Source organism: Carassius auratus, unplaced genomic scaffold (genome assembly GCF_003368295.1).
Source record: "Carassius auratus strain Wakin unplaced genomic scaffold, ASM336829v1 scaf_tig00217756, whole genome shotgun sequence".
In the NCBI taxonomy this organism is placed as follows: Eukaryota; Metazoa; Chordata; class Actinopteri; order Cypriniformes; family Cyprinidae; genus Carassius; species Carassius auratus.
In genome coordinates, this window is record NW_020529227.1 from 1 (window position 1) to 16,274 (window position 16,274).

Below are 16,274 nucleotides of genomic sequence, written 5' to 3' on the forward strand. Positions count from 1 at the left end.
CAATCTGGGTGGAAAAGAGAAAGTATAAATCAATCCAAAGATTGTTTTGGTCCAAAGAGTGACACCCTATGAATAAGTCACTTACAATCAGCTGATTTTCTCCTGGAAAGCAGCTGGTGAGCAAGCTCATAGATATTTAGATTGCAGACCATAAGAATATCATAAGCAGCATTTACTCCCTTAACACACAGAAGAAAGGACTAAGATATTTTATGGATGACCAAAGCTCTGTATTGTAAAAATAGAAGAGAGATAATGTAACATGTACTGTATTTCCGGACTATAAGTCACACTTTTTTCATAAGTTTTGGCTGGTCCTGCGACTCTATAAGACAGGTGCGACTTATTTATCAAAATTAATTTGGCATGAACCAAGAGAAAATGAACTAAAAATGCATCAAGAGAAGACATGACTGTCTAGAGCCGCCAGAGGGCGCTCTATGTGGCTCAGTGCTCTTGTAGTCTACACTAAGCAAACATAGAGCGCCCTCTCGCGGCTGTAGACGATAATGTTTTCTCTTGGTTCTAAATAAATGCAACTTATAGTCCAGTGCGACTTAATATATATATATATATAGTATATTATATATGTGTGTTGTTTTTTCCTCATCATTTTTTGACTGATGCGACTTATACTTCCGGTGCGACTTATAGTCCGAAAAATATGGTATGTGCTTATTGCATATGACCTTATTTGACCTGCAGCTCTCTCAAATGTATGGATATTTTCACTCACCAAAACCGTAATGCCTTGCTCCTTGCACAGCATTGCGACAGCACAAAGAAGAATGCTGCCAAATATCCACAATACTGAGAACTTTTTATCACCACCTACAGGGAGAAATTCAAAAAATCTCTACACTTAAACTGTATGCTTAATGCAAAGTAAGACATTCAGTGAGATCCTAACATGCAGTGTCTGCACAGAATTAATTCATTACCAACTTGCAACAAGTCCTCAAAAAGATAAGATTTTAAGCTTCAAATACCAAACAAAGAATCCATAAATGTATCCTTAAACAAGTCCATAAATTAATCATGTGATCTTTTCGATGAATTGGTGGATCCATTTCACAAAAATCTGGTTTATTTGTCCGCAAACTCAGCAATTCAATGATCTGTTTATTAGCCTGTCTAGTGCATCGACTGACCTTGAAATGCTTTGCAGTAAACCAGAAAAGAGAGCTGAAAAAAGAGGGCACATAACAAATCTGCTCTGCCAACAATGCCAGCCACCTACAAGACAGAGAGCCAACAGAGGAGATTATTCAAGATCAACTAAATACTTTTAGAGAGTAAAGACACTGTCTCATCAAGCAGTATCAATCTTCAAGATGGGTCCACGACCGTGAAATCCACCCCAAGGGCAATCGTTTTAACGGCAGCTACGTTTACACCCGAAACAAATGAAATCCTGCTTGGACATTAAAGGCAAAAAACAGTTGCATAAAAACATCCTTCGCCGGCCTTTCGTCTGTGAAATTGCCTGTATTTCTGGCAGTGTCAAATTAACAGTGAAGGCAGGAGGCAGCACTCATTACAGAACTGCAGTCGGCCTTGGCTGGAGTCCTGGGGCCCATGTTCTTTGATTCATCCGGTAGGCCCAAGTCAGTGGTCTCTCTGAACCTCAACCCCTCCAAGTCCCAGGGCCGGTCTTTCTGAACCTGATAAAGAACAGCTACCAGAGCATTGCAGACTCTACCATGCTCGGATGCATCCATGGCAGGGCAAAGCTGTTAATAGCCATGGCTGACTGTAGAGCCCACCTATGCGATGCACACCAGCTGCGTGAAGCTTTCTTCTCCACGGGCTTGTAATGTATATTTCATGCAACATCATGAACATTGTGATATGGGAGCATTGTAGTCCGAGATTGTTTACCGGGCGAGACGGCCTGCTTGAATCACGTCTTCCCACTCTACTTACACTTCCGTGTGAACTGGATGTGCAGCAAAGAAGAGCGCAGCAGGAAGGAAGCTTTTGGAGAAAGACTGGTTTCGCCCTCTTCCGTCTTGAACCGGGCCGCCAATTAATATTGCAAACACATCGATCATCTAACACAGAAAATAACACAGTGGAGAGGCAACGTTGAGGCATGTGGAAGCATCGGATGCAGTCCACCAGCCAAGAGGTAGTTGATCCTGCGAAAATTAAGTAATAAATCGCAAGGATTAAAACTAACTTTGAACTTGTGCAACAATCACAAATGTTTTTGTATATTTCTGAACATTAAACAGCAGAGATACGATGGCATACAGAGAATCATGGGCATTATAAAGCAACTTATGGTTGATGCGGTTATAAACGGGGCCATTACTGATGCAAAACGATGTCATTCTCATTAACAGCATGCAGGACATGAATTTATGCCCCTGTATAGGATTCCTCACAGTTGCAGTCAAATGCCAGAGACAATTCTAAAACGAGTTTAAAAAAAGGCAATATAGCATTCCAATTTTAATGTCAATTATTGTGGCATTCAGTGAGGAAGCACTCGGGGACCTCTTTTGATTTCCCACTGAGAATAAAATTACAAGTCCACACATCTAATACATGCAAAGAGGTTTGACAATATGTCACTATAAGCACGTTGGACTATTACCTTGTGTTAATCATCAGTCACACAGCAGTAATTGAAAGAGTCTTTTGTCTTTGTGGTGAACATACCTGAAGGTCAGGACGGTCAGCGGCCGGTAGGATTTGTGACTGGAGTTGCTACTTAAGTTACTTCCCCAAAGTCATTTTTCCAGATGTTACTCAGTGGGAGTGTCAGGATTCAAATCCTATGAAATGAGAGTTACCCTGTTAAGACAATGTATTAAATACTGCAAAAAAGGTGCAAATATCATGTACTATTAAAGTATTGACATGATTTGTGTGTTGAAACCACAAAGCAACAATATGCATGTTTAAATGGGCAGTTTACCTGAAAAGGAAATTCCATAATCATTTACTCAAACAGAATGTCAAAGGTGCTTTTTTCATGCGATGAAACTGAATAGTGACCATGGCCACTCCTTGGTCCCCATCCATTGTCATTGTATGAAAAACTACACTTACTTGTCTTTGAAATGAATGTCAGAATTTAGATTTTTAGGTAAACTATTTCTTTCATAATAAACATGTAAACAAATAAATAAATAACCTAGATTGAGGGTGATACCTTGTTATTGATTGATGGCTCTGAATCCATCAAAAGACAAAGTCCCCATCATAGCTGTTTATGAAACAGATCAGGGCAACAAAGGCAGTGACCAGCCGGGAGTGCAAGGGTCCCAGTTTTGGCAGGGGGATGTTGATGATCCCGTAAGGCTCCAGAAAGCACCATCTTTCATGTGGTTTTTGTTCATTCTGACCCACCACTGTGTTGCAGAACAAAGAAAGCAGGTGGAACGTTAAAACAGCAAGCTAACACTCCAAAAATAAGACTTCAAAAATAAGAAGCAAACATCTTGCGAGAAAGGCGCATGCACTGGCAACATACCTAGAGTATGCACTACAGAGATTTGTTAGAAAAGGCGGTGTGACATCTCAGCACAGTTGCATGCTTTGCTGCATAGCTGTACACACAGATGTATGCAATGCATAGCAACCGGCTGTTAAAGCGAGCAAGGATACGAAACCATTTCACGCTTTCTACGTTGTCTATTCATATATTTTGCTCGCGCGACAATGACGACCGTCAAAACACGATTCACAAATAATAATAATATTAGCGTGCACTGACGTCAATAACTGTATTCCCGTCGACGAGTAAGATTTACAATCTGTTGAAGACGAGCAATACAAGCTTTAAATCGCCGGTGTCAAATAAATACGAAAAATAGAAAATACAGGCTTAATACGTGGCTAAACGATGCTGATCCCTGTACGAGCCTCTCGTCTGTACTTCCTGCTAGCGCGCGAAGAATAGCCCGACCGTGTGACGTCCACGTGACCTGAGCCAGCCGACTGGATATAATGTGAGGAAAAACTGCACAGTTGATGGCATGACAGGAAATGTCAAGCAGTGAATTGTGATTGTATGCTTTATCTAAAAAATAAAATAAAAAACATAAAAAGCCAAGATACTGTGCAAGGTTTAATTGTTAACAATAGCCGCTACATAATGTAAATGCTTACTGTAAGTTAACTTTATAAACATATGAGCCCAAGATGGCAGTCAAAAGTGACATGGTGGATCAGCATGTGATCCAGCAATCCAAACTGAAGGTATACGAGTTGAGAAATTAAATTTAAGAGTGCACCCTTAAATTTGTTCAAAATAAGCAAATAATACAAATAAGCATCGAAAAGGATGAAAAGATAAACATTTGGAAGCAGCAGCAGAAGTTAACAAACTACTTGCATCCATAGAGGTGTCACTATTAAGAACAGTAGGCTAGAAATTTAGCATCATCCAAGCATCACTTGCTCATCACTGGATCCTGGTGCCATCCAAGTCAATAAACGTCTCGAGAGAAATGAAAAGCTTCATGTTTGTGAGAAATAAATCCATCATTAAGCCATTTAAACTTTAAACCATCACTTCTTCCCCAAGTCTGTCTAAAGTTGTCCATCAACATATTTGTTTAGAATTTATTTTAGATCTAGTTTAGATTTGATATCTGCACATTTCTCTCCTGAGTTTAGATCTAGTTTAGATTTGATATCTGCACATTTCTCTCCTGATCATTTTTGTTTTGTTTTGTTTTGTTTCCTATAGAAAGCAACATTATGGATAGAAGACTTTTATTTAAGCTGGAAGCAATGATTTAAAGTTAAAACGCTCTTAAATATGGATTTGTTATGACATACAGCTTTTCACTTTACAAGACTTTAATTGATAGATTTGAGTCATGTGGATTACTTGTAAATTGTTGCGATGTTTTATTAGCTGTTTGGACTCTCATTCTGATGGCGCCCGTTCACTGCAGAGGATCCTTTAGTGAGCAAAGATGAAATGCTGCATTTCTCCAAATCTGATGAAAAACAAATTCTTCTATTTTCTGCGTGGCCTGAGGATGAGTACATTTTCCTCAAATTTGAATTTTGGGATTAACTATTTCTTTAAAAACCATATATAGTATGATAATGCAACTGTATGAGTCATACAGTGGTGCCATCACAGGGATCACAGGAATCTTGGGATTACATCAAAACAGTTTCAAGAAAAAAGAAAAACAACAACTCTTGCTCATCCAAAAACAAACTCCAGTTTATATATTTATAGAGTATGTATATATACTGCTATTCTGAAGGATCTGGAGAGATTCTGGATGAAGGAATGTTCTCTGATCTTTTGTCAAGTGTTCTCCCAAACTCATCAGGGATTATAGGAGAAAACTCAGAAGTTATTTTGGGGAAAAGACATTGCAATTATAGGGTGCCAATAGCTGTGGCTAACGTGAACTAGGGAAAACATTTATTTCATAATGTGAGTTTCCCCCACTATCCATTGTTTTAGTTCAGTGAAAGGTTAGAATGAAAGATCAAAAGGATAAAACATTAAAAGTTTATTTTCACAGCCACCTTTGCTCATATTTACCAAGGGGGTAGGCAGCACTGTACAATTAGAATTCAAAGCTATGCAAGATGTTTGGATTTGGAACTGGATATAGGCCACAAACTAGGCTTATCTAGAGTCACTTGCCATTTTATAATTTCCACCCTTGATCATCCTGTTGTGTTTACCTTAGAAAATACACCCTGAATGGGCACACCATGTGCCTGTTGAGATTTCAACTACAATAGTGACAACTGTCATAATGATGATTGTCCGACTTCTCTTGAACCGCTGACACATCACAACTCACTCAGCAACACAAATAGCACTGTGGCCAGTCCTCCACCAGTCCCGATCTCCATGAGAGATGACATCACAGAGATTAGCTGTAGCTGTCTGATTCCTGGTACAAACATTTCAAACACAAACACTCGCACCAGTGGCAGAGCTTTGCACTATCAATAGGGGCTTTGGAGCGTTCAGTGAAACCGTTCCCTTGTTCCCCTATGGTGTGATGATACATTGTAAGAGCCGTGAATGGAACTGTCCAGTCATATTGCTGCCATAATTCAAAGAGGGTAACAGCCCTGAAACTCCTTAAGTTAACAGAAATCAGTTATCTGAGTTAGCACAGAGATTTTAGAAGCTGAGTAGTGACGACCTGTTGCAATCTCCTGTCTCTTAGGAGAGTCCGGAGAAGCGTTCTTCCTCCACGGGCTTCAAAATGAGGTAAGAACTCTCTGTGTTTTCTTAGTTTGCTGTCCTGCTGTTCCAAGCTCCAATCTTTTCCCTCTTCCAGCTTTGTAATTCACTTTAATGAAAGAATGTGCAGTTATAGTGGTGATTGATTTAGTCGGATGCAGAACATTTACACAATAATGTGCTCTATTACCTGCTTAATGAATTGCCTCTGTCCCGTTTGTACTGTCATAGAATGGAGATCACATCCTGTCTAATTACCCCACAAACGAATAACCTTATTTAACATTGCAGTTGTCACACATATATGATTATCATGAACAATTTGCGGCCTAAATAAATGTATGAATTTGGATCCCCCACAGATCCAATCTAATCCAGTAAACTCGTTGTCCTGCGTGTTTCTCATATCAAGAGTATTGTGTATACTTTACAGTAACTTTGTTATCTTACCTGAAAGACCACAGTGATACACCATTGGGTGCAAAGCAAAAAAAAATATTGTCTTATAATTTTTTAAATTTTGAGCAGACATAACAAAGTATCTTTCTCTGTTGATCTCTGAACAATTGAATTGATTAAAATTAATTTCAGCTGTTGTTATTGATAAATGTATCAAGCTAGACTAAAGAGTTTTTTTAAGAGCAATGCCTATTTAATAGATGTATAAATATGATCAATATAGCAAAAGATCAACAATGTTTGTAAAATTTACGTGTATAAAATCTTCTTTTCTTACAACATACAAAATATATAATACTTCTATCTATTTTAAAAGGACATTATTAAACACAATTTTAAAAAGTTGCATTCAGATATGTATATTATTACTATTATATTATTATTATTACTTTAGTATATAGAAATAGTTGAGTGATGTTAATCAAGTGACATGTATGGTGTCCATATTCTGAATTTGTGCTCTGCTTTTATCCCATCCAAGTGAAATCTCTGAATGCTTGAGACTTTAAAATCAATCAGAGAATTGTGTAAATAAAATCATAGACATAACTGTCTGGAGCTACAATTGTAATAAGTAAATTATACAATTGAATTACAATTTATTTATGCATTTACTTTTTATAAATGTATTAAAGTTCTATTTAGACCCCTATAGTAGGTGTTTTATAATATTTGAGGGAGGGGGCACAACAATGCAATCCTGCTTAGGGCACCCATTTGGCCAGCAGCGGCCCTGGAAATATGTACTAGCAAAACCATACATTTATAGTTTGTAAAATACGTGCGGGTGTCTATGGAAGTAGCAATAAACCTTACAAATATAATCTGATGGCATGTTTTATTAATGTTGTGTAGATAACGTTTAATCTGCTCTTCTCCCAGTTTACCGGAGACATACTTTAACGTCTTTTGGGAAGAGAGGATGAATATACGTGTTGTAAATCCCATAGCTCAGATTCAGCGCGAAAGTAACATGGTGGCACCCCTCACCTGGTATAGATCAGCTAACACGGTCATTATAAAAGTGTTTAAACTACCAAATACATTTACTTGCGCATATAATATAATAATACATCATAGTGAGTATGTTTATTAATATATATAAAAAAAAAAAGGAAAAAACAAAATAAAAGCCATCCATGTATCATACAGTCCTGTGTCACATGACAAGCATAACACGTCACCATGGGAACAAATAGGCTATACATTCATTACCAAAAAAACGGTTGCCTAAAACAAACCCCCTCTGGGGGCTCAGCCAGGATATTTTAAACTCATACGTGAAAGGGTTTAATATAAATGAATGCACTTTCATATAGCACAGCTGTTTTCACTAACAAGCATAAAGTTAATAAAAATAAGTTACTTGTATTGTTTAGTTGCGGAAAAGGTTTGTGGGCCATGACATTGCGTGATATCCAGCCATTTCCTCACTTTCATGCCATTTGACCCTGACCTTTCCTTTCTTTTATCATTGCATGTACCGTCAGATTGCAAAAAAATCAATGTCTGTCACACTTTCTGGGATCACAAGACATTAGATCTCCATGTTTCTGATGACTTGTCTGTCACTTTGCATTTGGGCCATTGGCTCTGGAGCCGGTCAGGAGACAGGGGAGGAGCCCCTCATTAACAGATTTCCCCCTCATATAAATACCAAAGTGCTGCAACCAGCCAAGTGATATTAAATCCATATTTCATGCATTTTGCATATGGGGCCAATTATCAGTGACCGGAAAAAATCTGAGCAGACAAAACACTGAAATGCAGCTAAATGATTTGAAGGGGTTCTGCATAAGTAAATGGTCATGGGAACAATATGAAAAGTGTTTAAATTAGCTTACCAACAGCGAAATAATGTCAAATGCAGATGTGTAACTAATAAAATATTTTTTCTTATTATTATTATTATTATTATTATCACAAAAGCACTATACAATTCATAAATTATTTTTTTTTTAAAAATACAATTATTCTTGTAATAATGTATACTGTAGTGAAATAATGTTCATTGTTTTTGTAGATGAAGTGAAAATGTCTCTGAGGGGCCGTCAAGGGCCTCCTAAACTGGAGCGACTGGAGTCAGTCATGAGTCAGTTCTCTGGCAGCTTGGACCAAGATGACCTACAAGACGACCCAGAGGAGCTGGATTTAAGTGGCCATACTGACCTCTGTGGAGGTAAACTGCTCGGTACTGTGTCCTTGCTTTCATCAGTGACCTCTCAGCATAATGCTGTAGATGCTGTATGTCAGAAGGAAAGTGAATCAGATGTCTGTATATTGAACTTTGAGATGCTGGAGCAGTGTAGTGCAATAGAAACCCACAGCCGATACTTCAACTCTTTTCTACAAGTCACTTCTAGATAAAAATATAAAACATTATTTTATTTCATTCATGGTAAATATAAATGTATCTAATAACTATAAATTAAAATTTGACTCAAACAGCACCTAAGTGAATTTAGGCTAAGTAATCCTGAATTCCAGTGTTTAGTTAATGCTAGATAAATCCAAGTTTTGTGTATACTGTATTTTTAACATCACAGATTTTGGTAACAGTGTTGCAAAAATTGCAAACCTCATATAAAATAAATAGAAAATCCAGGTCATATAATATTTATTTTGACCTCCTGGGGTTGACGATCAATTTTTTGTCCTGAATGTTAATCTCCTCACTGACCATATGCTGAAAAAGATTCAAGCTCTGTTTTGTACCCTGTTCACAGAAAGTGCAACTTATACTCACCGCTAAAGCAGTGCGTTCATTAATATTACCAGGGTACAAACATGTTAATTTCCAACAGGTTAAAGTATATCATTATCTGATGCAGAGCAGATTTAGCTTTGAGAAACTCAAGCGCACACACACCATATACACCTCCAGCTGGAGTCTTCAATCGCTATCCTGCTGACAATCAAATGGAGCCTCTCCATGACATTACTGCTCAACTTCAAAAGATGAAAAGCCAAACAAACTATTTCTAAAGTAGCTGTACTTTAGATTGCTAAGATGTTATCAGCCATTTAAAAATACAAGGCCAGCATGAGTCTGAATGATTACCACACCATCAAGGTGTGTGTCAGTGTTTTCTCATTGATCTCCCTTGAGATATGATCAATAACATTTCTATATTATGATTGTTTTCAGAACCAAGGAACATATCCTTCCAAGCAATATACAGCTTTCTTCCATTCAAGTCCCTGGATGGGTGTATATTTCTTGAAGAAGTGCCAATCCCAAGTACAGGTGACAGAGGTGGAGCGATTCACATCTACCAGGGGTAAAAAAAAGAAAGAAATGGGATCACAAATGAATCACTTGCACATTTCTTCAACACTTAAGATGTTCTTAAACAATATTTAGAACTATAATGCTGTTATGATAAATATATGATATGATAAAAAACAATAGTTATGGAGTATTTTAATGTTTTATGATACATAATGTAACATGCATCATGATTAGATATCTGTACATTATATTCAAATCAGTTTTGTTGTCTTGAAATGATTCCACTCAAAGGGTGCTGAATCCCAACCTGTATACGATGAGAGTTGAGCCATGGAGATTTCAAGTGGAAAATCAAGCGTCGTTTTAAGCATTTCCAGGCACTTCATCAGGAGCTGCTCAAATTCAGGGCCCTCTTAAAAAATACCCCTGCCAAGCCGAATGTAAGATGTGCTTTACTAATTTCATCTCTGTATGCACACATTCTCTCACAAACACGCCACAAGCCTTGAACACACAGTCCGCCCAATAGCTTTTTGTGCCGCTGAGTGTTTTCATTTTTCAGTTGGGTGTACCTCAATTTGTCCCAGATGTATTCTTGTTAGCACCCCTGAGCCCTACGCAAAAGCCTTTTCTCAGCCTCACGTGCACTGTTACCTCTCAGTTAATCAAATCAGAGGTGCTTTCATGGACACACAACCAAATCTTGCCAAATATTGACAGTCAGGTTTCCTCTTTTTGACAGTCACTCAGTCAGAAGGAGGTCATTTAAAGGCCGTAAACTGTTTCATGGAGAACACATCCCAACGTTACCACGAAGACCCGATGCCCTCGTCAAGGAGGAACAGCTCATTAGCAGAAAAGTTACATTGTTTATTTTCAGTTCAGTCAATATTGCTATACTGCTCATATGTAAATGTAAAATACCATATAGAGTAAAAGTTGACTTCAAAAAGATTGCTTTAATTTAGTTTATGCCGTAATTGCTGTATTTGTATTTAAACATGCTTATTTCAGTGTTTCAATCTTTGTTTTGTTCTTACAGCTGCAACTTGAGGACTATCTGAGGAATATATTGAAAAGGCATTTATATAGGACACATCCTGCAACTGTAAGTCACAACTGTGTGAAAAGTAATTTTGCAGTACCATGTGATGGTAATATAATGAAATAATCAAACAGCATAAAAAAATAGGGTTATCATTATGCTACCATGCCCAAAATAGCATGGTCCTTTCTGTTAGTGCATAATAAGGACATAATGACTGTATAACCAATTTTTATTCACAATTTATTTCTAATATAATCTATCTGTGCAATGCTATTGTCTGGGAATCGTTCTAGTGTAAAAAAAAAAAAATGTTCAGTTACCATTGTGTCACATGATGGCAGAATGAAGGTTCTGGAAGAAACTCTACCTGCTGTGTCTCCACTCATTAAAACCGTCTCTTTTGTAGAGAACGCCTCTGAGAGGTGATTCCACACTTAGCTTAGTGCTTCACAGGCTAATTCTCTGACAGTCACATAATTAGCATTCGTTTGCAGGGCTAATTAAAGACTACCTGTACCCCGAAACATTCGCCCCCTGCCTCAAATTTCACCTCACACTTTGCTTTCTAATTATTAAGGTAGAACTGGACTGTACAAAGCAGATGCCAATTATTACTTCATTTTAGTCACCATAACTAAAATGTTTAAAAGATATATTAAATTATGATATTTTGGAAGTAACTGGTGTGTGGCTCATATACATTTCCCACAAAGCTGGATTGAGGCTTACTGATGCAAACTGAATTTTATTTCAGCTGGAATTTCTGGAAGTGAGTCAGATCTCATTTATTCAGGATCTCGGACCAAAAGGAATGTAAGAATCTACATATAGTAAAGTAAAATATATATAAAAAAATGGCTTGATTTGTGTTTGTACATTTATATGTGTATATGCCTTGACAAAAGTGAAGGTCTGATCTTAAAGAAATCAGGAGGAAACACATTCCCTGTGTGTTACTGGTGCGGATCCAACAGTGTCTGTTACCGGTGGTCCAAAAGGTGAGAACTGTTTTACATGTTACACTCAGGAAATCATAATACTGTGTTGAAAACTGTAACTTTCTACACGATTTGTGGACATAATATCTTTCTGAGAAAAACAGTTTAATCAGTAGTGCGTGATCTTCATCTCATGGTTTCACAAGTAAGAACACCAAGCCCTGAAATGAATATTGGTGAATAACAGATGCTGATGTTGAACTACTTCATCTTTGCGGATAGGAGTGTTATTGTTTTTTTTTTGACAAGCAGCTACAGTAACATAACTCTTACACAATTGAATTTTTCTCCTCGGATTGCGACCTTGCTGAGCCTTTGGGTCATGGCATGTCTTCTTTTTCGGTTGTTTACTTATTTAGGTTATTATGATGTTTTCCCAAAGCTGATAGAATGGCTCTCCCCCTTGTCCCAGCTCTCATGTGGTGACTGCTTCATCTTTCAGATGGCTGGTGGTAAAAGACTCCTTTGTTCTCTACATGAGGCCAGAGGATGGCCAAGTAGGCACGGTGATTCTGTACGATAAGGGATTTCACATCAAAATAGGGACCCGGGAGACCGGAGTCAGGCATGGAGTCACGATTGAGAATCTTTGCAGGCAGGTTGAGAAAAATGTGTTTTATATTTCAGCTATTTCATCATGCAATTACCGTTATTGAACATGCTTTCAAAAGCTTCATATGTGTATTTTCAGTATTCTGTAAGTCTTGTCTTAATAAAGATAATAGTAAGTTCAATAAATTGGTCTTGTTTAAGAAGGATGATTAGATTTTTACTGGAAAACGAGACAAAAGTGAATTTTTTGTTTTGTTTTGTAATGACAAAAACAAGTATTAATCAACATTTTTGTTTTTTGGACAGGGCGCTTACTATCAAGTGCTCCACGTATAGGCAGGCTCGTTGGTGGGGGCACTCAATAGACGAGTTTTCTCAAATGTTTGGACAGGACTTTCTGAGGGAAAACCGCCATGGGTCTTTCACCCCTGTTAGAGAAAACACTTCATCTAAATGGTAAGAAAACCTGCTGTCATATTAATTATTTAAATATATTGTGATAACCCAATTAAAACGATAGAAGACATAATTCTTTCTTTCTAAATATATTTAAATAGTACAATATTGTCAGTTTAAAATATTATAGGAATCTTCAATTCAATTCAGCTAGTCCTCATTCTTTGTTCTTTTTGTGTGAGCAACACTTACTAGAACGTCTTCTCTTAAATCTCTGTGAAGTAGCCTGACACAGTTCTTAAATGAAATTCCCTGTGCTCCTTTTGAAGGTTTGTCAACGCAGCTGGATACTTTGATGCCATAGCTGATGCCCTGGAAGGAGCAAAGGAGGAAATCTTCATCACAGCCTGGTGGTACAGATTAACATCAGCTTCAATTACTCCCCATGTACCTCGCTTTTACAACTCTGTGAGCGCTTATGGCGCACATTTTAATGTACCATATTATGTACCACTGCGACGTCAGTTTGATTTTCTCAAAGTTGGACTGAGATGTTTTATAAAAGGAGAAAAATACATGACTGGTTTTGTAGTACAGTGGATTCATTGGCTTTTTAGCAATACCTACTGACCCAAACAAGTATACATTTTTAAAGAAGTAGTTCATCAAAAACAGACATTCAGACATATCATATTTACTGACCCTGTTGTCCTAAACCATATGAATATAAATTATTTCTGTGCATGAAAATTTTGAAAAGAGTTGCCAGGATGTTCTTTAAAAATGTATCTTTTTGCTTGATAGAATAACAAAGCCATACGTGTTTGGAACAACATAATAATAACAACTGAATAAATTGTGACAAAAATCCAATTTTGGGTGAACTATTGCTTTCATATAACAGAAATAAAGAATGAGAGTTGTATAGATGTTGTCAAAGCATTGATTGGTTTTGATATGGCCCTCAGGTTAAGCCCAGAAATCTTCCTCAAACGGCCGGTAGTAGACGGGAACATGTGGAGATTAGACCATGTCCTCAAGCGGAAAGCAGTGAGTCTGAACACCTGCTCAAATCTGGACTTCAGACAGTTTCCTTTTTCTTCTCGCACATCCATATATTATGTTGCACCTTGCAGTTGACCCAGGTCTCTATAGTTTTTCCAGTCCAAAAGTAGTTTAACAATATTTTGTCTTTTGTCAACTCAGCAACAAGGAGTGAAGATATTTGTCCTGCTCTACAAAGAAGTTGAGGTAGTGATGGGTCTCAACAGCGAGTACACAAAGAAGACCCTGACGGGACTTCACTCTAACATCAGTGTGAGTTGATCACTATGTCAAACATTGTCAAAAGCAGAATCTTGACAGTATTACAGAGGGGACCCGTCTCTCCGAATCAGCTTCCCATTCTTACGTCTACAAACATCTCTCCAAGAACCAAGGTCCAATCAAAACAAATCATAGAAAGCACGAGAGTACCCAGCATGCCCACTACCTCCGGACACAGGAATAGCATGTTACTTAGATCATGTTTGGACATTGCCATAATTCTCTGTAGTAGAATAAGGGGGATCGCTGTGTTGGGAACCCTACGGATTGTGTCTGGAGATGGTCAGGTTCTTCCTTGCCGATCGTCTCCATAAGAGCCTGAGGTGGCAAGTATTTCTCCCCTGGTGCCACAGAGCTTCTGTGGCACCATAACGCTGTTGTATTCATCACCGTAGCACCCCAGGCTGGTGTGTGATTGACGTGCCGTCACATTATCTTATTGGAGTGCTGGTTGAGTCTAGGCAGAGGAGTGACACTGGAAGTGGCTTGGGATCCACACCCAAGGACGTGTGCGGCGAAGCAGCTGGGTGGAGGTATTCCTGGGCCCTGCTGGTGTAGAAACATCTGCCAGGGGCGGCGTCCTCTGGAGGCTTCGCCAAAGCTGGTGGAGACGCAGCTGTTTCGCACAAAGGTTGACACCATCTACATTGTAGTGATATTTTGGGCTTAGAGCCGGCTGGATTTCTTTAGCTGATATTTGGGAAATTTGGTCAATTGACAAAAAAGTTTATTAAATTGAGTCTTGAGAAATCTATGTTTGAAAGACTGATTACATCGTAGATCTAAAGAACTTCCAGGCTGTCCTCATATATGTTCTGTTTGTATTTTGCATATTTTGTTCAAAGGTTTGTGGATGGTATGATTTTTCTTATGTATTTGAAAGAATTCTCTTATGCTCACCGAGTTTGCATATATTTGATTAAAAATACAGTTAAAAACCATAATATTGTGAAATATTTGTCATTTTTACAATTTAAAAGTGCTATTTTCTATTTAAACACATTGTTGTTATTATTATTATTTAATTACTTTTATTAAATGTAATTTATTCCTGTGATGCACAGCTAGATTTTAGCAGCCATTAATCCAGTCTTCAGAGTCACATGATCCTTCAGAAAATTCTAATATATGCTTAATTTGTGCTTCTTCTTATTATCAACTGCGCAATATGTGGAAGCCGTGATGCATTTGTTTTCATGATATTTTGATGAATAGAAAGATCAAAAGTGCAGCATTTATTTGAAATCTTTTTTTTTTAAACATTGTAAATGTCTTTACTATTACTTTTGATTAATTGAATGCATCCTCACTAAATAAAGCATTAATTTTGTGCAAGAACAAATATACAAGAAATAGTACAACGACTGTAACATTTGTAATATTCTGAACATAACTTTATTCTTCATTGTTCTTCACTAAAGAATTGCCCAGCATCTTGTTAAGAAAAGGAACCTGACAAGTTGTCCATCTTTATTGATTGACAGGTCATCCGACACCCTGATCACATGCCCTCCACAGCATTGCTCTGGGCTCACCATGAGAAGCTGGTGGTGATTGATCAGTCACTTGCCTTTCTGGGAGGGATTGATCTGGCCTATGGAAGATGGGACGATTCCCAACACCGACTGACTGATGTGGGAAGTGTGAGAAGAAGCCCTCAGCACAGTCCTGCCCTATCCCCAGCCTCACTCATGTAAGACAACCACATCAGGAAGATTTTTTATTTATATTATTTTTTTAAAGTTGTTTTACGTGTCTTTTGCTGATCATGTCTGAATTTATTTATTCAAAAATACTGTAAAAATTGATATTTTATCAAATAATATTACAATTTAAAATAGCATTTCTGTTTTAATGAATAATTTTAATACATTTATAATGTTATTTTATCTACAGCTATAACAGTACCACAGGATCCTTGATTTGGTTCTCACGAAACATTTCTTAATATTATCAGTGCTGAAAACAGCTGTGCTTTACACGATTAATTTGCTGGATACAATTAGGAATAGCAGTACAATTAAAAAGAAAATCCTTGTTATTTCTTAAGGATTTATCTACAGAGAGGGCAAATCA

General features: G+C 37.6%; 1 long non-coding RNA gene and 1 pseudogene across 1 annotated transcript; one reads left to right on the plus strand and one right to left on the minus strand.

Annotated features, from left to right (window-relative positions):
• Window positions 1–86: 86 nt before the first annotated feature.
• Window positions 87–1,288, minus strand: LOC113102747 (uncharacterized). The gene is made up of 3 exons (XR_003291129.1): window positions 1,152–1,288; window positions 737–831; window positions 87–179 (listed from the first exon to the last, which is right to left on the minus strand). It is a non-coding gene; the product is annotated as an uncharacterized LOC113102747 (long non-coding RNA).
• A 4,685-nt stretch (window positions 1,289–5,973) lies between these two features.
• Window positions 5,974–15,895, plus strand: LOC113102746 (phospholipase D1-like; annotated as a pseudogene).
• Window positions 15,896–16,274: the final 379 nt, after the last annotated feature.